At 32.6% G+C, this 27,800-nt stretch overlaps 1 protein-coding gene and 1 long non-coding RNA gene across 4 annotated transcripts in view; one reads left to right on the top strand and one right to left on the bottom strand.

Moving 5' to 3' along the window:
• The window catches only part of LOC143053462 (polyhomeotic-like protein 1), a 181,488-nt gene that overhangs the window by 119,298 nt on the left and 34,390 nt on the right, over positions 1–27,800 (bottom strand). The gene's annotated exons all lie outside the window — the stretch shown is intronic.
• LOC143053470 (uncharacterized) lies at positions 842–5,328 on the top strand. The gene is made up of 3 exons (XR_012971364.1): positions 842–1,154; positions 2,112–2,291; positions 4,907–5,328. It is a non-coding gene; the product is annotated as an uncharacterized LOC143053470 (long non-coding RNA).

The raw sequence follows: 27,800 nt of genomic DNA, 5'->3' as shown, positions 1-27,800 counted from the left end.
CCAGACAGAAGCTACTCTGAGACGATGGCTTCCCTGGCTACTATTACTCAAGTGGGAGATCTTCATAATAAATGTCAATTAAAACTTGTTTGTAGTTATTTGTGTATTTATTTCATTCACTAACACCATGTTCACAGTTTTATTCATGTTTTAATAATTTTTTCTTCTTAAAATATTCAAATTTTCAAATTTTCAGCATTTTCTAGGTAAAATTCTCAAAATTCTGCTCTTTGACCCCAAATCGTAATTTTTTAACCCAAAACGGCAAAATTTTGAAAATTTTTATGAGGCTGTACAAATTCCTCACACTGAACGATGTCCATTGCAAGTGTTTTGTACTTAAAACGACATTTTTTGTCAAAAAAGTATACTAGTTTGGCTTCAATTCTTCCATATTCTTTCAAAAAAAATGTTCCCTCATTTCAAATTCTCGTAAATTCCGTAAATTTCCTCTGATTTTGACACGGTTTTCAACAAACGGAAGCGTCATGTTTACACTTTCATCTGGGTATTCATCAAAGAAAGATAACTCATGTTTGCACTGTTTAAAGCGGGAAACATAAAAGAGGTATTCCGATCCCGGTAAAACGGGACTCATCGTCAGCTGTCTGAAGCGTGAATCCCGGTAAACCGGGACTCATCGGCGAAAGGGTTAAATCTATTCTGTATGAAAATAATATCTATACATATTTGTTTTACCATTTCCGTTTGGTAATTGTGATATTGAACGAGCAACCAAATAAAGAATCAACACAAAAACGGAAAGAAACGGAAAAATCTTGTTTAAGCTTTGAGGAGTCCTAAATACAACACTATTTTTATTTTCAGAGCTAACACGGTGTCCAAGAACTGCATTTATGTGACTTTTTTGTGTGTTTTGTTGTACTTTAACTGCATCGTCGGAACAATTATAAAAGACATCTTCGCATTAAATGTAAAGGCTTACGACGACACCTACGAAGATGAAAAATCTCTTCACATATCTAAAGTAGAAGCTTTAATTCATTGTTCAATGGAATGTTTAAATCAGAATCGTTGCGTATCCTATTTTTACAATGGAGTATCGAACACGTGTATCCTACATGAAGATCCGTTTACATATACAATCCGGTCACAGTCTGGAGCGGGATGGAAATTTTACATTACTATTATCAGTAAGTAAAAGGGTAAATCATTATTCATATTGAATATTATAATTTAACAATAAAAAGATATTAAAGATACAAAACTGAATAGTAATTAAAGAATTCTGCTGGATAAAAAAAAAAATTGTAACAAAGTTTGTATTGGCATAAAATTGCAAAATATTTCTCTCGTAAATTTTTCTTTAAGGAAAAGTTAACAATTTATGCTTGAACATGTTTAAGAAGGTAAATCTTGCTTTGAAAAAAAATAACTTTTAAAATCATCAGTACGTTTGTGTCAAACATATAATTATTCTAAGCTTCTAGTTAACATTGATTATTTCAAATGACTATCTGGTAAATGCTTAGAATACATTTATGATGTTAGCTTTTAAAAAAAAAATGACTGATTTAAAAAGTTATCTCACTGAACCATGGTCTTGCCCCTTTTAATAAATAATAAAAAAGAAAACTTTACAGTGTTCAATTATCTATTGTCACACACAATGTATTCTACATTTGTTTGCAGTAGGTAATGAACATGCACAAGCATGGATGAACTCAATTTGAATGTATTTTAGAAATTTCTGGTCCAATTTTCAAGTAATGCACGTTTTCACAGATTTTGAGTAAAGAATATTCTAAACAGAAAACTTGTTCAAAACGAACTGCAAGTGACGTTATATACATGCAAACGCTATAACCAATAGATATTGGAAGATGTGATGTGAGTGCAAATGAGACAACTCTCCATTCAAATAACAATTTATAAAAGTAAATCATTATAGGTCAATGTACGGCCTTCCACACGGAGCATTGGCTCACACCGAACAATTAGCTATAAAGGGCCCCAATATTACTGTGTAAAACAATTCGAACGGGAAAACCAACGGTCTAATCTATATAGAAAAGCACATTATATTTTAAAATTTGTGTAAAGACGATTTGGACGATATACATATTTCACAATATAGTTTTAAATTTCAGCAGACTCTGGTCGATGCAAGCCTGATTTCTTTTACTATCGATATCTCGATCTCTGCTATAAATTCGGAGCAGCATTAAATGCTACCGATTCTACCATTACTACGATATGTAGTGAACCTAACGAAGATCTTGTGAGGGTCGATTCTGAAGAAAGACAATCCTACATAGAAACAATCACAGGTACTTTTTGTATACAGAGGCGGATGTAGGGGGATTCAGAAAATTTTATGTTGATTATATAGGGAATCACTGAAGCGTGACGGGAGCGATGTTGTCAGATTTTAAGAATCCTCCGGATTTATCCATTTAATTGCCTTCAAACAGTTTCTTAGCACCGAGACTTGTCAAAGGTAAAGCTATGAAAAAAATCCACCAAAATTTCAATGACTTATTTCCAAAACAAGTACATTGACCTATATTTTATTTTTTGCTCATTTGGTTCTTTTATTAATCCCCTATCAACATATAGACACTAACTGTTTAGTGTCTTTAAATGTCAGCTGTATTTGTACGAGGCTAGGATACAAGGTATATGCGAGCTTTTAGCGAGCTAATACACCTGTTTCGAGCCGAGTACAAATGCAGCTGATATTTAAAGACACTAAACAGTTATTGTCTTTATCCTGCAATTAATTCTGTATATTATTTGTGTTATGAAAGACACAAAACTCATGTTTTGCAATTATTTTCGATTTGAAATTCCCTGAGGCCCGTGTAGTAATACGATACAGTAATCACACATTCAGCTGAAGACGGGTTCGCAAAAAAGAATTCGAATTTGAAACAGGAGTGTACGAGTTGTCCTATGCTTCAGACTCGACATGCACTAAACATGCATGCTGAAATTGACATCATGGTTGTTTTGTTACACAATCATACACATTCAAGTTTTGAAATCGATAGTTGTCATCGTAGAAAAGACTGCTGTTCATGTGTGTATGTTCTCAGAAAATTGTTGTGATTCTTGTTGATCTAAAGAAATGTTTGAAAACAAACAGAACGTATTAAAAAATGTTAATTCACAATTAATATGTCATTAGAATGCGACTGCAATACACATTCTGAGGTCACACAGGTTCATACAATACTCAGTCCGGCAGTGGGCGGAGCTTTAAAGCGATATCTGTATAGTATTCAGATACAGCATAGCGATATCTGTAGGGCTGTATCTGTATAGTAGAACACCGAATTGAAGAATAAATACTAGTGTAACGTTATGAAAAGCTTGTTATTTTGAAACTGAGTAGCGAACTAGTTTTTTTTTTTTTACCAAAATATGATACAAAGTAAAAAGAAATTCTAGATATATTTACACAAACAAAACAAAAGAAAATAATAGTTCAGATGTATTTACTGAAGAAAAAAAAGAATGAACAAAAGTATCAAACATGAAATTCTTAAATCATTGGAGTTAATCAAACGTGACAAAATAATCAAACGAATGGAAAACACCCTCAATAGCTGACCTGATAGAGCACTTTCCCCTACGACAATGATATGTTTTTTTTTATTGCACTGAGGGTAAATAATATTGTTATGATTGGTTTAACGGTTTATGTGGAGACCAACTATGGATCCGTACGGGGATAGTAAATGTCATTGGGTGTTCCTGACGTAGCGTCATTCAGCTAATGGTGACGTCATCTATTAATTGTGTTGTGTTTTATTGTCAAACTTTCTATAAAACGGAACAGAACAAGTAAAGCGTGCGATAAATTTTTTATATGGTTCATAACTAACCCCCTACCTACCATAGAGGGTGAATAAAATCTATAGAAGATGCCGCCTTCGGCCTCTACTACCTCTTTGCATCCGTAGTGGGTCAGTAGCGAACCATACAACTTATAATAGCTAGCAAATTTCTCACTTGCATGCCACCATTTGATACTTGTGTAAAGCGCTTTGTCGGATTCTTAGTGTACAAACCGAGGTATGTTTTTTGTAAATTGTTATAAAATACCCCAAAAAAGACGTATATCCTGCTGGTGAAAATTGAAAAATATTTACAAAATTATTAAAATGTACTGTGTTATAAAAAAGTGAAATCACAAAAAATTATGAACTCAGAGATAAGATTATATTTGTCCTTAACAGTAAACACTCAGTGATAAGAGATATTTGCCCTCAACAGAAAATACTCGACTGTTCCATTATCTTTAGAGTTCGTGTAGACATACAGCTAGTTATAAACCTGGATTATTTCACCATTGTTTTACATAAGGGAAATCAAGAACCAAGTCAGGAATATGAAAGGTATTTTCCATTCGTTAAATGTGTTTGAACTTGTGATTTTTCCTTAAATAAGGAACTCCTAGATTTAATTTCATCTTGGAATTCGAAACGAACCTTTAGGTTACTCTGATATCTATTTCATTAGAAAAAGACAATAGATACCAAAGAGACGTTCATACATTTTGTATATGTCAAAAATTAAATGCATAGGCAAAAGAGATAAACAATCGAAAGAAAAAACCACGATCTATACAAAATGAAAAATAAACAATCTGAAAATAAAACTCACCCCAACAAATTATTAGCGATTACCATATTTTGACCAACATAATCATCGAAAGCACAATAAGGAGAGAAGTGGGAGATACCAAAGGGATATTTTATCTGAAGGGTCAATAGAAAAAACGACTATAAAAGTCTGCAAAACACAACTTACAACACTAAGGTAGGCCAAATATGAACCCTACCAAAATCAGACAAAGATTTCAAGTGCTCATGTTTTTTTTTCTTCTCCATCATGATTTTTTGGCATATTTAAATTCTGATAATATTTAAAATTTCAGCTGACATTGGTCTTGTGTACAACATCGCCATCTGTATTCAGGGAACAAGCATGCTAAACTCATCACACCAATGGACATTTAATGATGGGACCAGAATGCCGTATTCAAAATGGGCTAGAGGTCAACCGGATGCAAATGGAACATTTATACGGATGTTCCGATCTTACAAGTACAAATGGTACAGTTTGGTTGATGACAATATGTGCTCTTACATCTGTGAATACAAATACAATGACAGTATATAAAATGTAAATCGAACACTTGTAAAACACAACTTTTTGTCAAACTTTGACAACGAAGGTAAACTTTGTTCAGATGGCGTCTAAGACCATTATTGAACAACGAAAATCCTACCACTATACCGTGTGTCTAACTGTATTTCCCGTCTCTCAACAGCACACATGTAATTATTCGAAGAGCTCGTTAGCCTCGCACTTTAAATATTAAACACTTTGATACAGTGGTTTAATTTTTGTCTCAACTATCCGCTTACGTACTTAATCTAACGAAGTAGCGGATTCACCCGAGGATCGCCGATTGGAATGTGTTCTATTCGTCACAACTCGGCCGATTCCGTACCTTCATCTTACGAAGTATCGGATTTACCCGATGATTGCTGATTGGAATTTATTCTATTCATCACAACTCGGTCGATTCCGTACCTTCATCTAACCAAATAGCAGGATTGTCTATTTTGGTTGAATATATATTGCTTGTTAATATGCTCCTGCATTTTGTAAATGAACTTGTAACAACGTATTAGATTTTAGCGAGAGAAAATTATATATTTGTGAAAAATTAGTTCATATTTTTCGATATCACAAATCATTTACTAAATTTTAATCATCGGTATAAGGAAATAATTCGTAAATATAACTCAACATGCATACATCTTATGCGTTCAGGTATTTCACGTCCAATCTTTTATGGTAATATTCTTTGCTAAGCACAAAAATGTCAGTATTCACCCCAAAAGCTAACTAAACCTTTAAACAGTCTTATTGAGATGGAATATAGTTACAATACTGTTGTCAGGTCATTAAAGATTGCATATTTTGGTTTTAATATTGATTCACTTATAGGGTCTTTACATCAGAATTAAACACATTTATTCTAAAACCAGTTGTTGGCATGACACGATATATGTTCTTCTCATATATGTCATGATGGTATAATACTAAACCCTTAACAGGAGGGATTGTGCCTGATTCTCATATGATGAAAACATAATCTTTCAATCAGTTTGATTGAGGTACGAAGCTCAGTAACTGCTAGTAGTCTGTTGTTATGTATGTATTAGTGTCATTTTGTTTATTTTCTTTTGTTTCATATTCTGACATCGGACTCGGACTTCTCTTAATCTGAGTTTTACTTTGCGTATTAGTGCGTTTGTTTTTTCTACATTGGCTAAAGGTTTAGGTGGAGGTTTGAAATCTCAAAAAACATGTTTAACCCCTCCGCAATGTTGCGCCTGTCCCAAGTCAGGAGCCTCTGTCCTTTGTTAGTTTTGTATGATTTTTAGTTTTAGTTTCTTGTGTATAATTCGGAGTTTAGTATGACGTTCATTATCACTAAACTAGCATACATATTTGTTTATGGGCCAGCTGAAGGACGCCTCTCGGTGCGGAAGTTTCTCGCTACATTGAAGACTCATTGGTGTCCGTCGACTGTTGTCTGCTCTATGGTCGGGTTGTTGTTGCTTTGACACATTCCCCATTTCCTTTCTCAATTTTATTGACCTCTTAAAAGTTGTAATGGATAAATATTTTAATAATACATTTATATTACAAGTTGATATGTTTCGATATAACATCAATATTTTTAATCAACAAACATACCACTCAGTATGCAAATGTTCAGGTCAAACTTTCAAAAAAGAGTGCTAATTAACTGAATGGCACTAATTTTTTTTAAAGTTGGGTATATTTGCATGAGTTTTGAAAAAAACCCAATCAACCATTAAACCCCACGTTTCACTTCATTCATTCAAACTTCAAGATTATTTTTTCGGTGGGTCTTCAGGGTTAAATGTTCTTTTCTTATACATATATTATAATAAGAGAAATGTTTTTGAATTGAGTAAACTAATTGTGTGCGAACATTCTAATAGTATAACAAAAAATCAAATTTAATAGATTGAGGAAAACACAAATCCGGTTACATACTTAAACTGAGAGAAACACATCAAGTACAAGGGGAGAACTACGACACAACAGAAACATTACATTAACATAACACACACATGAACGAACTATGATGTAACAATGGCCATATAGGTTACCAAAACGTCTGATAATATCTTAAACAATTAAAATTTAAATAGAAAAAACCCAAAGATTTCATCAGCAAATAAAGGATTAACATAAAAAAAAAAACATAACAAAGAGCATTTAACGAAAACCGCTAAAATTCATAAATCTCGGAAGACTCACAACGATATTAAATGCCAACTACTTTTTTCGTGAGTGTTTTTTACCTGTCGCTATATTGATTTCATAAAGTTTCTCATGATTTGCAGTGTCGACTGTACTCATATCCATCAATAATTCAAAACAGTAGACAGCATGTGGTTGACCATTTTAACATCATGATAATACTAATATAAACATCGAAATACATACTTTTTAATCCTGTTGTATAGGGATTTTTCACCCTACATTGACTTACGGTAATAGTTAGTGGATTTGTTCTTTTGATATTTTGAAAAGTGTTATCAACATGATACAGTTGACTACATACATACAGTTTTGTTTATACATTTATACATCTACACAGATATCTTTTAGGTATTACCTGTCTCTGTTCTCCATATTCTAATTCTAACGAGATTATGACAATTTGTGTAAAAAAAGTCAGGATAAACTAGTAAAAAAAAAGGCAGGACCGAATAGAGTAAAAAATAAAAAGGCAGGACAAAGATTACAACTAAAAAAAAAAGCAGGACAACATTTTTCATCCTAGCCCCCCCCCCCTCCCCCCATAAAAATCAAATGGTAGCTCCCTTACCTGTCTCTGTTCTCCACATTCTAATTCTATAACGAGATAAACAAATAAGCACACACGAATTTAGCAATGACCAATTATTTCCAATTCTCAATGATAGTCTGGGAAAGTAGATCGAATTAAAACAATGAAATGCAAACAAAAGTATAATCTAAAATAAATAAATCTGTTACAATATTTGGTGCTTAATTGATTGTAAATATTTGGTCAAATAACATAGAATTTTCAAACCATATTTCTTTATTAAATCTGATATTTTTCGAGTTTCATGAAGGTTAGTGTGTAACTAATGCAGAATATGAAATAAGTTTCTTCACTACAAATAACATAGTATAAATAAAAAAAGTGACATATTTCACAGTCGATGCATAAAAGGTTGAATCAAACTTCTGTATAACATTATAAATAAACGATTCTGATAAAGTCTTATTATGTTTTCATTCAAATGATGATGTACAGAATTTTCAACAAGAAATTGTATACTTGAGTTTTTCATATGGATATGGAGTATATGTGTCTCAATTGATACGTTACTCTAGAGCTAGCTCAAAGTACGTTGATTTTGTTAAACGAGGAATACTACTTTCTCAAAAGTTGCTAAGGCAGGGCTATGAATCAATCAAATTAAGGTCATCACTCATGACGGTCGCCATCGTGAGCTGATTGGCCATTATGACAAAAGTGTGTCAGAAATCATATCTGATATTCTTCCACAGTCATAATTACATTCCATCATTACCGAACTGAACAAAGAAATAACACGACGGGTGCCGTATAAGGTGCAGAAAATGCTTACCCTTCCGGAGCACCTGATTTCACTCTCGGTTTTTAGTGCAGTTCGTGTTTTTCTTATTATCATTTATAACTGTTGATGTAAATGGCCTTTGGTTTTGTAAGTCTTTGTTTACTCCTTGGTTTTGATTGTTATTGTCCTTCTCATCATAGCTCACCAGTTACACTACGTCAAATGGACGTAAACCATCTTAGTGCAACATAGCATTTTTAAATGACCATCGAAACCATGAAATTTATCGTTGTGCTTTATGTTACAAAACGGGGCTTTGACATGTCCGATGAACCTTTGATTATATTCCTTGTGCAGGGAATCTTTTGTACACCTTCCATGTTAAAGAATCATTGTAAATGCTCTTGTAGGGCCAATTTGTTTGATAACGACGAATTTATTTTCGGCCTGACTATGCATGAAATTTGTTTCACCATAAAATTTAATAAATTGATCGAAGAAAAAGACATATAATTTAGAAATGATTCAAATTTTACTTAAGCTATTTAAAACATATACACGGAAAATGCATTTGAAGATTATAATTTTTCATTGTAGCTTCCTCATGACTCGAATTGACTTTCTTTGATATGTTATAATATTTCTATGTTATTTAGACGGAAACTAAGTCTAATCTATGTTTAAAAATCTGTAATCCTTGCCTGATTAAGAGTAATCAATGGTTTCAGTATAAACAAGTGTTGCATTTTACCAACAAAGTGCGAAAAATTACTCCATGTCGAAAGACGTTGTTCTGACGGAATGCCTTATATGCACACGCACTAGGAAAGTTACTGCATGAATTACAGATTTTTCTAATTAAACACATACCATTTCGCACACTTCCTTTCTAAACTGATATCGATCATGGTAATATTTCTAATTTTCCTTCTTCATTCAGTTTTTGAAAACTGTTATGGGGTTTATAAATTTAAACAATTATATACAAGAAGAGATGATGTGAATAATATTCTTTGTGAAAATGGAATAGAATTTGTAGTGAACAAAACTTCGTCAGTAGTTTGCAGTAAAGTCTGTGTAAAGTCTGTGCCTCCCATCCATTTTGTGTTTCGTTTACCTACACTATAAATGGAGATTGCCATCTATTCAACACAATTTTACTTGATACGACATTATGTGAAACCTCTCCAGGGTCATCCTATTATGCCGAAAAAGGTAGGTTTACATCTATATATTTCCTGTTCTATTAACAAACCCGACACAATATTTAAGATTTGAATGCTTCTTTTTGTAATTTCATATGGTTGTAAAAGCGTTGACCGTGCGCACATTTTCAAAATGTACTTCGGTCAACGCTTTTACACCCCAGTAAAGTTACAAAAAGAAGCATTCAAATCTTAAATATTGTGTCGGGTTTTTCGGTTTATATATTTGCAACAATAAGAATACCACGACGAGATAAATTTGAAACATATTCAAAGTCGCTTTAAAAGACGTTATTACAAATTTAATAAAACGGACCTATTTAGCCATTTTTATTTAATGTAAAAAAATATGCATCACTAGAATAGTTGTTGAGGAAATCCTGTAGGGTTACATGAAGTACAGATATGTCGTTTCCCTGTCAGACACCAGATCTTTACGACATGTGACTGTCATGTTTTTTGGTCGTTTTCATACCAAACCAGCGACTTAAAATCAACAGAGTTCTCATATAGAATTGTCGTTCAAACTCCATTCATTCAATATTCTATTGCCATTCCTTCTTTACATCCTTTATACATAAAGATGAAAACAGTTTTAGCTTTTTTCATTTAATAAAATTTTGATATCTGCGTTTCAAAATCGAAAAATGATGTTTTTTATGAAAACCCAGTGCCAATCTGAAAAAAAGTCCAAATGTTACTATTTAAGCACATGGTACATCAACCAAAAACTATTTACCAGTCAGTTTGAGTACTTTTTTTGTGATTCGAGCAATTAATAGAACTACGACTTTAGGAAATACTCTTTTCCGGATTTTATAGTCATTTCCTGTTCGTATACTGATTAAGATTTTACTTCATACGAAAGCATACGGCGCCATTTATTGACATCAGAAAATCGCAAAAAAATCGGAAACAGTACAACAATGGTAGTAAGCATGGACACAAAAAATTTATCAATACCTAAAAACATTCGACAGATCATGCTTTAAAAATTTGAGTGCACACGTGAATAATTTTTTTTCAGTGGAAACCGTCAGCAGTGAAAATTGTTATTAGTACGAAAACACATCGCACGAGGATATGTGTCTCACGTATATGCAAGCTTTCTGTGGATTAAACATCATCAGGAAAACTGAAATCTACAAATTTCAAAATCAAAGATGCAGAAAGACTAAATAGTGGCATTCGGCTTTTTCTTTTCTTTGGTTGGGTTATTTTCTCTTTGACACACTTCCCAATTCAATTCTCAGTTTTATTTGAAAATTGAACTATTTCAATAGACATTTCTTTCAAAGTGCACTACCATAGAGTACAGACAGCTTGCATTTGGAATCAACAAAAAACAATAATCTAAAAAGTGATGCGATATTGTCTAATGTTCATCGTTGGTTGTTTGATTACCGATCAATAACAATATATGGATAATTTACACTCTGATTCTTATAAGTCACATTTTTAAATGAAGATATGAAAAGTGTCATGAAAAACATCATTAAATCATAATTTTTAAAATGTTTATCTGATCAGGAAACCTTCAGCCGCATCACATTTCTCTGCAGGTTTTACTTAGATGATATGTTTAACTAGTAGATTTTTTTCAATTTCAAAATTATCCAACCTGTGTTCAATAAAGTATCATTGTGAGCGAATGTATAATGACTCTGAATTAGATGTGAAAATAAGCCTGTTAAAACCGACAAAAAGACCATCATGACACAAACACAACAAACACAATTAGGACATTCTTTGCTCGTTACCACCGAAAAGCGAGTCAACGATTAGTTTAGATTTGAATATCATTCAAGACAATCTAGTCGACTTTTAATTTGGGTCAAACATACACAGTTATTCTTCACGTTGCTGCTTTAAACATGTTTAAAGAGGTGCAACTAGCTGATATTCACCTGTCGATAATGAATACATGTTCATCTGTTCGTTCTACAGTTTTATCTGGATAATTAATTTGCTAATAAATCTATAAAAGCGATTCGAGTACATCAAATGTTTATTCGAAAATGCTAGCAATCAATTTCTACATTGTTAACATATATATCAGATGAGGTTATTTCTTCATGACATAATGTGTCTTCAACACGATTTCTTTATATTCAAAATTTAAGAACAATATATATAGAATTTCGAAATTGCGCTGTTTACATGTATATACATAACCGTTATTCCAAATTACCACTGATCGTTTGTGATTCATTTTTGCCTACGAAAATAAAAATGAAAAATTAATGGAATATGTACTTTACCTATTACGCGTACTTTGTACTTTCTTAATATGTTAAATGCTTTTCAGACATTTTGTAATAGTATCGGTGGTTACCTGGCGATAATAGAGACTTCGGAAGAAGATGAGTTACTCAAGTCCTATGTAGCCAATATCGGTAAGGAGTCTTGAATTAGGAGATACATATATTTCTATTTTGTTTTAAGCTTGGCCTTAGTAAGACGTAGATGTTCCTGTCGCAAATTATCTAGCGATGCGTAGTGCAGATTGGTACACAAATACTTGCGACAGTGAAATTATTACGAAGTGCAAACTGAAATTACAATACTGTAATCCCTATTCTAATGACGATATATATTGTGGCTTAGAAATGCTTCGGTCTTTCTTAGATTTATTTGACGATGAGTCTCATGTTGAAACGAATCACAATAATGTACACAAAATCCGCGTTACGTCTACAAAATTAAAAGACTCGATAGAGATTCTTGAATGTAGCTGAATAAGTGAAAACTTCACATACAGTACTCAGTTGACGAGTATTGAAAACATACAATTTCGATTTTTTGGGTCAAATGCAGCTATTCTGTGGTTGAAAATGCGCATCTGTCAAATAATGAGCCTAATATTATTTACGATTTGTAAGGGTATAGCGTTTTTGATATGACAATATTATGAATAAAATAGCATGTGTCTTCCTGTAGTTCCGTCTAAAGATTACTGGATCGGAGGTTCTGACTTAGCAACAGAAGGAGTGTTTATCTGGGAAAATACAAGTGCCACTGTGAATTTGCCTACCAGTACTTTGTTTCAAGGGTGGGCACAAGGTTAACTAGGTATAGACAACCAGCACTGTATGATGCTTGGTTATCAACTTGATTTCAAGTGGAATGATGCAAAATGTGACTATCCTAGAGACTACGTTTGTGAAAAAAACTGAACACAGCCAAAATGTTAACTTGCATTTATTAGTGTTGTTATCTTCTTAATGTCTTATTGCTTGAACACATTTAACTGTCTTACATTGCTTGTTGTATGATTGCTTAGTTTTGACTTAAATGAAGCGTATTGTTAAGGGCCTACAAAGTTAAGAAATCAATATATCAGATTTACATAATTTAATAACAAAAAAACTTACCATTGGTATTACAACCGATGCAAATTCTATATTTCTTCAGTGAAGTCTTTGCCGCAACATTTGATAAATAAAAAAAAATCCAATTGCACTAGGTTGTTCCCTTTATTTTCTATTCGTAAGTATCGCATTTTTTAATCATGTCTCAAAAGATAAATATATGTAACGTCTTCATGGTCTTGTGGCCTTTTATCTATTTTTTTTTTAAATTCAGTCCCTGTAAAGGCAGATACAGTTTTCGAAATTGGCTGTAATATGCATTGTTATTGTTTATCAACTATTTAACTGTTATCAAATGAAAATATGATACTGTTGATTCATTTATTTTCGTGAGTATCAATTTCCAATTTCCGTGGATAGAAGAAAACTTGCATGTCCTTGGATATTTGATTTTGTGGATTTGCTGAAGTCTGAACACAAGTCTATTGACAATTTGTTTTTCTTTGTACATTCATCTCAGGATAGACATACGAAAACATTTGTTTTAAATAAATCAGCTGTGACACGGGAACGAACAAATGCAAATATTCAGAAAAAGGTTCCATAGTTATGTTAGATTATGTTTGAGCAAGTTACCGTTTGTAAAAGAATTGAATAATGTGTTTTTAATATCTCTGATACGCGCATGTCAACTTGAAAGATGAATGTTATAGACATGTTATATACTCGATAATATATATTGATACGTTTTCATTGAGTTTATATGTACTGTTTTCTATTTAATAATGCGTCCAAGTCACAACTATATGTTCGTACTGAAAAGCATTACTCAACCAACTAGTGTCCAGTGTTATCAACTTATGCAATATCCTTCATCATAAATTAGTTCAGTAGAAAAAAGTTCCTTATTTCAAAGATCAGTCTGCACAAACCATTTCTTATACCTATTCCAAATCAATTGCAACTAAAATTTAAAATTACGAACACGTTTTGTAGGATCTCAATATTGACGACTTCAAGTCTAAACCTCCTGATTGCACTCCCAATTCTCATATAATCCGGCTGGCCACGTTATTACCGATGACCTCGACATTGTCAATAACACTTCACTGCGAAATTTGTTATCCAAAGGTCCGAAATATTGCGAGCCTTAATCAATCAATTGGAAATAACTTTAACATACTGATGTTTTCAGTCGAGGATTAGGCTAGGCGATGGTCTAACCGCGAGAAGAAGGACATTTATACTATATCCAAATGGATTAAGGCTGTGAGGCTGTTGATACAAATCAGAATTAAGAAACTGAATAGTTCTATCAATACTCATGCTACGTCAATCTTTAAAGGTTGCAAAACACTTGTCCTACCTCTATGACAACTATATTGTTATCCCCGCAGATAAAGCCCGAGACAACATCTTTTTTGTGTGTAAAACTCACTACATAAGCTCCTTGATAAATGAACTAAGTATTGGCAATTCACTTGAAATCTCCACATATACCCTTTCTTTACAAAGAGGGAAATCGTAGATAATCATAGGTCTGTTCTATGTTCCTTTGAAATTTCAACTTAGATAAAAAACTGAATCTTCCATCACTGTATTGGAAACCTAAACTACATGAGTATTCTAACAAACAACGGTATATTGACTGGTCTTCAAAGTGCTCCACGAAACCTCTTCTTAAATTAGTAACATCTATTTTATCAGCAATCTAAGCCGGGCTTCAAAGTAACTGTGAAACTGTCCATTCTAGAGGTGGCGTAAATCAGATGTTGATCTAAAAAATTCCAAATATCTTTTAGAGTACAAACAATCTAAGACTCTTTCATCTTGCAATAGTATTAAAACATTTGACTTTTCTACACTAACACAAGTATTCCTCATTCCAAACGTTAACTAAAAGACAGATTGAACGAGTTGGTACTGCTTTGTTTTATAAGATAGAATTACCAAAGTAGATACAAGTATCTTGTCTAAGGGAGGCATACATTCTACTTTGTAAAGTATTACACGGATTCAAACAAAATATTCTCTGAAACTGACATTATGAAGATGCTTGTTTTCTTGATCGAGGAACCAATTGTGCCCCTCTTCTAACCGACTCGTTTCTTTATTATTACGAGTCTGACTCATACAAGAACTTCTTCCAAGAAATTAGCAATATCCTTTAACTTTACTTTCCGCTATTAAGACGATGTTCTCTCACTAAATAATTCAAAATGTGGTGACCACGTTGAACGCATCTATCATATCGAACAAGAGATAAAGGACATATACAGTTAAGTCCGCCTCATATCTTGACGTACATCTATAAATTGAAAATGAGGGTCGGTTGAAAACAAAACTTTACGACAACCGAGATAACTTTATTTCCCAATTGTGAACTATACATTTCTAAGTTGCAACATTACAGCAGCACCTGTATACAGAGTATATATCTTCAAATTGATACAATATTTTCGCGCTTGTATTTCCTATCATTATTTTATTGAAAGAGGGTTGCTGCTCAAACGGAAGCTATCAAAACAAGAGTTCCAAATTGAGAAGTTAAAATCATCCCTTCGTAAATTTTGCAGACGCCATCACTATTTGGTTTAGCGTAATTTCACAGATGATATCGGGTATGTTTCTTCTACTTCCCTTTTCATGAATGTGACCTACCGAATTAGACTATTTTCCGGTTTGTAAGAACATGGACAACAAAATGGATGCCATATGTGGAGCAGGATGTGCGTACCCTGCGGGAGCACCTGATATCCCCTACAGTTTTTGTTGGGGTTCGTGTTGCTCAGTCTTTAGTTTTATATGTTCGACAGACGACGGACGACACGTATTGTGAAAAGCTCATTTTACTCTCTGTGCTAGGTGAGCGGAGAGCTATAAAATTGGGGTCGAGATACTCCCCCCCTTTTTAAAAAGGATATTTCAATAACCTATTTGTACTTCAAGCCAGAATTCACCCACCCTTTTCATTTTCATTTCATTTTAGGAACTTTCGATCCTCATTGATCTTCAACTTCGTACATTATTTGGCCTTTTGACATTTTTACTTCTAGCGTCACTGATGAATCTTTTAAAGACGAAACGTGCGTCTGGCACAAATATAAAATTTCAAGCCTTGTATCTTTGATGAGTTTATTTGGTATCTGTCGCTCCTATTATACACTCAAAATAATGCCATTACCGTATATAAACAATATAGTAAGATGCTGTGTTGACTACAACATCAACACATTTGTCGCGAAGAGAGGATACATCATGCAGACTATCAAATTTTTTAAACAATTACCAACCCATATGCTCACAGGACTTTGATTCGTTATCTGAATGCACATACATTGTCTAGTTTTGGTTCGCTTGGTTTATAAAGTTGACCATCAATTACACCAATCACAAACATGAATCAGTTACTTGAAGATTTTGATAATTGAAAATAAGTGTATCTTCTTGTTGTGAATTATTTTTATACCTTATTTAATTATTTATTGTATTTATTTATTTATGTGCGGTGATCTGCAACAAGTAACAATGAAACAATAACTATTGCTACTTTTGAGAGTAATTCTCGAAATGTATTTTTTTTTCGAAAGGACTCCAATTTCATACGGACATTAGTTACACGAATTCACCGTTTCATAATCTAAAAGACTACGCGTAAGCCAATTGTTTGTACACCAAAATTAAAATCACGTCAAGTTATAAGATGAATTTCTATTCAAATTGAGATTGTAAAATACATATCAATAATGAAAATGTTGCCCGTAACCATGGTAACTCTATTTTTCATATTGTTTTCTTATTTATATTTATTGTGTTGTTTTTTTTTTGTTTTTTTTTAATAATAAATCAAATGTTTCTTATTTTTTTATTTTCAATTCTTTTTAATTTGGTTGTTTTTTTTTGTTTTTTTTTTTAAATGGAATTAATAAACCAGTCCTTCCTGGTATGTTTACCTTACAGGTTTTATAAATAACATTAAATCTTAAATCAGATGGGAGAAGATGATTGTCCGTTCGCTTTCTTGTTGAAAAGAAACACGACACATATTTGTATTCATATTTATTGACTGTTTGCGTAAATGTTTATTTCTTTGCAGCTGTATTTTATTACTTTATCTATACGTTTTATGTTGATGTACAAAGGGTGTTGCTTTTTCGACACATTATACATAGATATATATGACATTCAGATAAAGAACAGCAACAAAAACACTGTTCCTATGATTTTTGTGTGCGTTTTTTTCTAGTTGATGTTCATTCATTGATGTTGTGTCATTAATAAATACTACTTATCGTCTTTTTTTCTATTCTACATCTGATATCATGAAAGATTTGGAGAAGTATAAGTCAAGAAATGCATTAATGATCAAACTGGTGCATATAATCAGTTTAGATGATCCACGTCAAAAAATGTATACACCTTTTTTGCAACAAAACTAAATACGTAAATTTGCAGTACATTTGTCAGGTATTATTCATTCTTATAAGCATAACAAGTGAAGACACTTTTGAACAAGGATGAATAAGGCCGTTAGTTTTCTCGTTTGCTTTGTTTTGCAATGTCGTTTTGGGGCTTTTTAACCCAAAAGGATGACTGGGGAAACGAAACATGGTCGCTTGATCTTCTCTTGCCCGTCAGCAAAACGCTTGCCGGAGTGTGGCTTCCGTTTGACTGTGCAGGATGTATCAAGTTCGCAGTCACGTCCGGTCAAAATGGGGACGTTAAATCCGATTCCTTGTGTATAGAGAGTTAAACGCTCCTTTCATGTACAAACCCTTGCAACAGCTCTTCTAGGTGCCCGTAGGTGGCATGTTGGAAGGTCAAATTTATGTCCCTATCCAATGTACCCTCATTTTCCAGTGGCAGTTTAAATGTCGCCGACCATCCTTCCGAATGGCCTCAATTATGAGAAGACCTACTTATTGCATTTATTGTTAAAGCATATTTATTTTTAGTGGTTTGGGAAACAAGTTTTGCAACTTATATCAATCCCTTTCCACTTTGCGGGTACGAGTGCTGCCTTGTAGCGGCATTAGCCTACTCTGTTTCGAAATCTACAAGGGAGTATTTAACGTGCAAGAGATATGGCTCTCTCTTAACAAGGATCATCGTTTCCTCAAGACCATACTTCAAATGGTGTCAAGGGAGAGCCGAAAATTCAGTTCCTGAAATTTTTATCCGGAACGGGAATCGAACCAGGAACCTTGGTGTTAGTAGTTCGATGGACTAACCACTACACCACGGCTCTCTTAATTATTATGTATTGTTAACTTGTTCTCGTCCTGGATATGCATGAAATATTTGCCACTGGACATTAAGAAACCAACAATCAATCAATCAATCTGTGCCTTTTATAGCTGATTATACGGTATGTGTTTTACTCATTGTTGAAGACTGAAGGATGACCTATAGTTAATCATCCTTCAGGAACTGAATTTTCGGCTCTCCCTTGACACCATTTGAAGTATGGTCTTGAGGAAACGATGATCCTTGTTAAGAGAGAGCCATATCTCTTGCACGTTAAATACTCCCTTGTAGATTTCGAAACAGAGTAGGCTAATGCCGCTACAAAGCAGCACTCGTACCCGCAAAGTGGAAAGGGATTGATATAAGTTGCAAAACTTGTTTCCCAAACCACTAAAAATAAATATGCTTTAACAATAAATGCAATAAGTAGGTCTTCTCATAATTGAGGCCATTCGGAAGGATGGTCGGCGACATTTAAACTGCCACTGGAAAATGAGGGTACATTGGATAGGGACATAAATTTGACCTTCCAACATGCCACCTACGGGCACCTAGAAGAGCTGTTGCAAGGGTTTGTAACATGAAAGGAGCGTTTAACTCTCTTTACACAAGGAATCGGATTTAACGTCCCCATTTTGACCGGACGTGACTGCGAACTTAATACATCCTGCACAGTCAAACGGAAGCCACACTCCGGCAAGCGTTTTGCTGACGGGCAAGATAAGATCAAGCGACCATGTTTCGTTTCCCCAGTCATCCTTTGGGGTTAAAAAGCCCCAAAACGACATTGCAAAACAAAGCAAACGAGAAAACTAACGGCCTTATTCATCCTTGTTCAAAAGTGTCTTCACTTGTTATGCTTATAAGAATGAATGATACCTGACAAATGTACTGCAAATTTACGTATTTAGTTTTGTTGCAAAAAAGGTGTATACATTTTTTGACGTGGATCATCTAAACTGATTATATGCACCAGTTTGATCATTAATGCATTTCTTGACTTATACTTCTCCAAATCTTTCATGATATCAGATGTAGAATAGAAAAAAAGACGATAAGTAGTATTTATTAATGACACAACATCAATGAATGAACATCAACTAGAAAAAAACACACACAAAAATCATAGGAACAGTGTTTTTGTTGCTGTTCTTTATCTGAATGTCATATATATCTATGTATAATGTGTCGAAAAAGCAACACCCTTTGTACATCAACATAAAACGTATAGATAAAGTAATAAAATACAGCTGCAAAGAAATAAACATTTACGCAAACAGTCAATAAATATGAATACAAATATGTGTCGTGTTTCTTTTCAACAAGAAAGCGAACGGACAATCATCTTCTCCCATCTGATTTAAGATGTAATGTTATTTATAAAACCTGTAATGTAAACATACCAGGAAGGACTGGTTTATTAATTCCATTTAAAAAAAAAAACAAAAAAAAACAACCAAATTAAAAAGAATTGAAAATAAAAAATTAAGAAACATTTGATTTATTATTAAAAAAAAACAAAAAAAAAAACAACACAATAAATATAAATAAGAAAACAATATGAAAAATAGAGTTACCATGGTTACGGGCAACATTTTCATTATTGATATGTATTTTACAATCTCAATTTGAAAAACGAAATTCACAGCTCTCGAGTTTCTAACGGTGCAACTGCCTAGCCGATATAGTGTGGATGTATAACTGTGAATTCACGTAACTTAACCCCCGAGGGTGTCACCAGTTAAGTAGTCAGCACTTCGATGTTGATATGAATATAAATTATATGGTCATTTTTATAAATTTCCTATTACAAAAACTAAGGCTTTTCTTATCACAGGAATAAATTAATTTAGTCGTTTTTGGCACACTTTTTTTTTTGTTCCCCAATGCTCTTCAACTTTTTATTTGTTTGGTTTTAAAACTTTTTTTATCTGAACGTCACTGATGAGTCTTATGTAGACGAAACGCGCGTCTGGCGTATCAAATTACAATCCTGGTACCTTTGATAACTATTTACACCACTGGGTCGATGCCACTGCTGGTTGGCGTTTCAACCCCGAGGGTGTCACCAGTGCAGTAGTCAGCACTTCAGTGTTGATATGAATATAAATTATATGGTCATTTTAATAAATTTCCTATTACAAAACTATTAATTTTCTTATCACAGGAATAAATTACTTTAGTCGTATTTGGCGCAACTTCTTTTTTTTATTTTGGGTCCCCAATGAACTTCAACTTTTTATTTGTTTGGCTTTAAAACTATTTTAATCTGATCGTAACTGATTAGTCTTATGTAGACGAAACGCAGGTCTGACGTATCAAATTATAAACCTGGTAACTTTGATAACTATCATGTCAGTAAACCAACTCTGTTTACGGTTTGCAACATCCAAGGATTTTGTTTTTCCAACATCATAAGAAAGACATTTATTTCGATTTGCGCATCTGTAAAGAAAAAAAATATTTTAGGAAAATAATGTTTCTATATAAAGATAGAACAATTTACCAAATGTTGACTGAAAATAAAGATTGTATACCTGATACTATGACAAAGACTCAGGTGAACATCTATGTAATAAAACGTGTTGTATGTTGAACAAATTAAATTTCAATCATTTATAGAAACGAAAAGGATGATCAATCTTGTAATATAATTAAACCCTTGAAGTATATATTTTTTATCGAAATTGAAAAAAAACGAAGATAACATGAATTCAATAAATATTAAAACTCTAGTTTGCGTAATGACGAACGTCGATTTTTTTGGTGTTAACAAATGTTACCAAACCCACAGCATATTAAATAGCGTTTTGTATTTTCAAGCTTTAGAGATAAGATCTACAGTATAAAGCGTTGTTAAAGATCTTGTCATAGAATTTTGTCATTTCATAGCATTTGTTTTATACACAAGCATGTCGAGTCTATCGATATAGTATGAGTAGGAAAACCACGTACCAATAGATCACTTGTTTTGCCGGTCTAACTATTTAAACGATAAAAAAGGGGGTTCAAGACTAATTTTCCTCTTCATTTTGGTGGTCTTTTTAATAAAGGAAGCTAGAGTTTCTGCAGAAGATCACTTATCCCCGTGAGGAAACCTAATTAGATACACTGCACAATAAATCAGTTGTCGTTTGCCGATATGTTTAGGAAAAATGCCTCAATTCTATTTTTTTGTTTTCAATATGTCGTAGAAGACACCTATTTTGAATCTTTATTAATATTTGTTCAGTCTATTGTGTCCTCTTCTGAATTTTTTAATAATTACCTCTGTTCAAACATAATGCCTCTCTATGATGTGATTTTCTATATAACAGGAAAATTGCAAATGATTTCAGGGATATGTATAACAAATCTTGTTATTATGTTATAATGTATCAGTGTGTCAAAGCTGCACATCGTAAACATATTTTTTATACGTTATTCCCGTGCTTGCATTTCCTATCATGATTTCTTGATAGTGGGTTGCTGCTCACAAGGAACTATTAAACCAAGGATTTCAAATGGTGAAGTTGAAATCATCCCTTCGTTAATGTTACGGACGCCAGCACAAGTTGGCCGTTATGGAATAACAGTTTCACAAATGATATTTTATATGTTCCTTACGTCGTAACTACAATCCCCTTCCCATTCGTGAATGTAACTTACCGAGTTAGACTATTTACCGGATATGTTATCACACAAGCAACACGTCGGATGCCACATGTGGAGCAGGTTCTGATTACTCTTCCGGAGAACCTGAGATCACCCCTTATTTGTAATAGGGTTCGTGTTGCTTATTCTTTAGGTTTCTATGTTGTCTCATGTATACTATTGTTAGTCTTTTTCATATTTAGTCATGGCGTTGTTAGTTTTTTTTCGATTTATGAGTTTGATTGTCCCTTTGGTATCTTTCTTCTCTCTTTTGTATCTAACAATTTACAACACGGTATAAATTAACAAAACACTTATTATGTAAAAGAATTAAAAAACTGCTTACAACCACTAATTAACAATGAATACAACTATCTCTCCGATGTTGTATCATTTGCAATAAATGAAATGTCAATTTGTATGAAATTATACTTTATTAATTGATTCTTCTGATTAGTTGTCTGTTATAACAACTAATGAGTTTACTCCCACTAACTACATAAGTGTCCAAATCTGTCCTCAAAACTAACTGTGAACTTTCATACAATAAATTGCTGTAACTCGTGTTAGCTTAGCACCTGCTTGTCAATAGAATTGGTTTTATGGAATAAGGATAATTGGGATTTCCACAAATTATCATTTCTAGGATCAAATATTGCACGTATTTCAAATATTTTTTATGAATTAACTTAACGTGGTATTCAATAACCAGCATTATTGTGTTCATTACCACAAAACACCATTCATAATTACATCTCTTGTTAGTCTTCCAAATAATTGTAAACATTTTAGGTAAATTTTGTAACCTTCTAAAAATAGCAAGGCGAATTCCTATTGATAATAACTCATTTAGTAAATACCCGTCGCAAGTCCTTCATTTAATAGTCCGTCATTCCAGTTATATTTAATTATCGCTTTTGTAGACTATATACTGACTTGCATTTAAACGGAAAGTTTGCCTTTTTGTGTGCATAAGTGCAATACGAAGTCAATTCTTTTATCAAAGTTTTGTGTCTCTAATGTATTTTCAAATGTACAAAATAGTACGCAAATGTATAAACAATTTACCAAATAAAATGGGTTTTACCAAATACTGTTAATCCGTTTATGATTTGAAATTGAACTCATGGTTTTAACTGACTTTTTAATCAATATTAATCCTACATGGACATAACAGATCAGCTGCACGAAAATAGTTTTTGGCAATTTTTACAAAAAATACTTTGGTTCTGCAATGAGATCTAATGATGCGTCTCTCTAGTCGTAAGTTTGCTAAAAATGCTATAACACAAATTCAATTTTAAACCATAAACGGATTTAAAGTATTTGGTAAAACCCAAATTATACAATCATATCAGTTTAAATTGTGTTCAATGTTATCGTTGTAATACCTATTTCCAGGTGTATAGTATGGAAAAATCAAATAATATTTGTAGCAGTCTTAATTTTGTTTATATCGATTTAATCTAACTTTTAATGTTGCGTATGATTTAATTGATAATTAATCCGATTTCTATAGACAAAGGCTTACAGAAATAAATGACTCTCAAACATAACATTTATTTCTTTGAATATTTATTAGGGACTCTTTCATTTCGTTTGTGCTAGTAATACATGACACTTATACGTGTAATATATGTAACTATATGTGTTACAAGAACACAACATGTTCAGTTGGGTAAATGTAATACGCCACCTAGTTGATTATAACAGGGTTGTAAGTGAATGTTAAGATGCGGTATGCCGATTAATAGCTTAAGCAAACTTGACAGTTCACATTTATTTATTAGTTTTCCCAATTTAGTGTTGGAGTTAAACATTAAAATTGTGAATTTATTGTTATTTCTTGTAATGGACAATTGTGAAATGGAAAAACACTTTCATAACAAAAGTTTGGGAAAAAAATCGTTTTTCAAGTGTTAAATTTCTAAATGGATGCATTACAAATTGAAAAATAAGTATCATATTAAATGATTTCGTAAATCCTTTAAAAAGTATATATAAGCGTTCCAAACTATTGCTCTACGTGTTAAATTACGTAATGACGTAACACACATGTTAAATGATTTGTATAAATATCTCAGATGCAGAACAATATTTATTAGTAGTAAACAGCAATCAATATTAATGTTATAACAATAAAAACGAAATTATACTAAAGAAAGGAAATACCGGTAACTGCAAATCTAAGCCTTAACAACTGGGTCACACTGTAGGTTTCAGACTAGTTAAGAAGTTTTTATTTGCATTGAAAGTACTTTAAACCTGTTCCTATGAATTACAAAGTACCTATACATGATTTGATTTATTCCAATGATCGTTGATTAACCCTTTGTCTAGTGTTCACTCTGTAACAAGGCATTTTGACGAAGTGAATAGTATGACGGTTTTATACTAATTTTAAAAAGCTTACTATCTTAGTTTGTTTTTTTTTCTTTTCGATTGAGTTTAGCCATTCTAATTGATATTTTATAATATGTATTTCTATACTGTGATGTTACATTATTGTTTCAGATAAATTTGGTTTCACTAAAACGTGTAATCCCGCTGCAATTGTTTGCACCTGACAGGCATCTGATTTTCAGTCGTTTGTTAATTGGTTCATAAGTGTTTCTCGTTTCTAGTTTTTTTATATAGATTAGACCGTTAGTTTCCCGTTTGAATGGTTTTACACTTACTAGTAATTGTTTGGATGCCCCTTATAGCTTGCTATTCGATGTGAACCAATGCTCCGTGTTGAGGACCGTACCTTGACCTGTATTGGTTTACTTTTATAAAGTATGACTTCGATGACGAGTTGTCTCATTGGCACTCATATCACCCTTTCTATTTCTATGTATACGCTGTTAGTTTGTATGTGTGGCAGCATGAGCAATCTTTTAGTATTTGAACTTACATCTATTAATCTTGTTCATATTAATGGAAATAAAATCGATTAAACTCTGAATGAATATATCGTCAAGACATCTAGTTTACTTCCGGATCCTTTTTGGGACATATTTATAGAGAAATAATACAACAATGAAACTTACAAACATGTCAAAATAGGTAAAGGTGAACAGTCGAAGTGTATGCATACAAACGAAACTAAACGAGCACCGTCTGTATTGCTATTGTAGAAAAATATACACATCATTACGTATAAACAAACATATGTGGTATTTGAACCCTACACAAGGAAATAAACTAGCTTATGTCTTTTTGTCATGTATGGGCTCAGTGCTCGTCGTATAATTATACTAAATGTCTACTTAGTATCTGCAATTTGTGTCCTGCAGTTTTACATTACAGATGTATTATTATGAGTAAAAAGTAAAATCACAAAAATACTAAACTCAGAGGAAAATCAAATAGAAAAGTCCCTAATCACATGGCAAAAACAAATCAAAAAGTCCCTAATCACATGGGAAAATCAAATCAAAAAGTCCAATATCACATGGGAAAATCAAATGACGAAACACATGGACATTAACTGAAATATTCCGGACTTGATACAGGCATTTTCAAATGTAGAAAATGGTGGATGAAACAGACTTCCGACTGAAGTATTTCAAGAAAAAGGACACAAAATTGGAATTACCATTTCACTTTAATTCAGACAAGTAGGCGATTACTATTCACTCACTAATTAATGGTATTTTTAATCCACTATTTAGCTAAAACCAAGGTTAACACGGATACAGAAATATTCATTGTTTGGTGTGGCATCAGAACAGATGCACCTGCACCTTATAATGTTTTTTCTTTCCATTGTCATTTTATTTAGGTGAAATCGTGACTACAATGTTCTTTATTGGAATCTTTCCGTTTTAAAATCAAAATAAGTAGCATCTGTTGAAGGCAATGAATGAATAACAATAAATATCATTACACTATGGTATTCCCATTTGGGTAAATTAATGGTGTAAAGATTATTTAAGATTGCAACAAGTATTAAGATCTAACAGGATTCCTTAAAATAGCATACAAATGCCATTAAACAGTTCTCCAGACAATAACTTCAAGAAGAAATATTATCGACTACATATGTACCTATCTCTTCTCATATAAGGGACAATGTTTTTATCGAGATAAATTTGTTTATTCAATAGTGCGTTTTAATTGTCACATCTCGTAGACATTGCATACATGTAATGTGTATAGGTTACAAGTATTCACATAGAGATATAAAGTGCATTTTGAATAATTGATAAACAAAGTGGTGCTTTCATTTCTATGAAATATTTAAAATGTCGCAATCAAATTGGTTATTACAACTCCACGTTAAACAAGCAAAACACGTTATTTGTAGCTTGAAAATTTGACTGAAAATGTTTTGGTGTTTATATCAAAACATATATATATATATATATTTATCGACAAGAAGCGCCACTTGGTTTATCAATTATTCAAAATCCACTTTATATCTCTATGTGAATACTTTTCCATTAGCCTTTACTTTCTTATTGCTTATTCATTATCCGAAAATTAACTGACAACGCCTTAGCTAAACAAAAAAAAGTAAAACATTGGTACACACAACACAACATACAACACTAAATACTGAGCAACAGGAATTTCTTTGTATTTGATAAATATTGTATTCCAAATATGTAATGAAAATAGTTTGCAATTGATTCCTTACAAATTGGAAATTGATTTCAATAAATGTATTGATAAATTGTTTGAAAATACGGTTGGATTGTTCCAATACAGGTTGCACTATGTAAATACAGCTGTTTCTCAAAACACGCCTCTTTTGGGGAGATCTTGAATTTGCATAGAAAATTAATTGTGTTTTCATACTGGTTCCCAGTTATGCTCTCTGTGTTCCATCTCACAGAGACATAACTTGGGAATGTTACCAGTAAATATACATGTGCATATTGTAACATTGAAATATGTGGTAATCTCTCATTCGAGGTAAGGGTAGTTAAGAAAATTAGTGTAAGCTTAAACTCTGAGAAGTTCAGGGCATATAAACGTTGAAAATATGCAGCACAGCCCTATGTTTTGACCTTTGAAAAAAAAAGTGGTGCATATTCTAGGATCTGATTTTTTTCAAAACTTCATAGAAAAAGAGGTACAGTTTTAATCGTAAAAAGAGTTCCTATTGGAAATTGCATTGTCATTATTTACAGAAATGCAACCTCCAAGGCAATGCATTTTAGATTACATACATTTTAAATGATTTCAGTAATGTTTATAGGTATGATGAAGCTTCGACACTCCAAAACACCAAAAGGCAATTAAAATAATTAAAATCAAACAACAGAAAACATACTGTGGTTGTGTTTAAAACAAAACAGTTATCTCATGTTGGCAATTCAAAGAAAATTAAAAACCAATTGTTCAGAGAACAATTTAAAGACTTTCCACATCAAAGAAATTTTGATAAGAAGATAGGTTCTTCATACTGATGCGATAAATGATGGTTAAAGCGACATATTGCGAAACAAACATTTATCGCAAGAACAAAATGTGGCGAAAGAAAAAAAAAATAATTAAAAACCAATTGTTCAGAGAACAATTGAAGGTCTTTCCATCAAAACAATGTATTTTGATATGAAAGTTGTGAAACTAAGTTTAAAATGTCATTTCAATCGTCAAATGATAGCTTCTAGTACGCTGATTCCAAAAATATTTGGTTTCCATACATTTTTTTTTAAATAAGGGAGATAATTTGTTACTTCCGGTTTGAAAAATGTTACTTACGATTATATTTGATTATTAACTTGACACTGATTCCAAAAATATCTGGTTCTATATAC

Source organism: Mytilus galloprovincialis, chromosome 12 (genome assembly GCF_965363235.1).
Source record: "Mytilus galloprovincialis chromosome 12, xbMytGall1.hap1.1, whole genome shotgun sequence".
Taxonomy (NCBI): Eukaryota; Metazoa; Mollusca; class Bivalvia; order Mytilida; family Mytilidae; genus Mytilus; species Mytilus galloprovincialis.
Note: the sequence above shows the minus strand (reverse complement) of the source record. Positions and strands in the feature narration are given on the sequence as shown.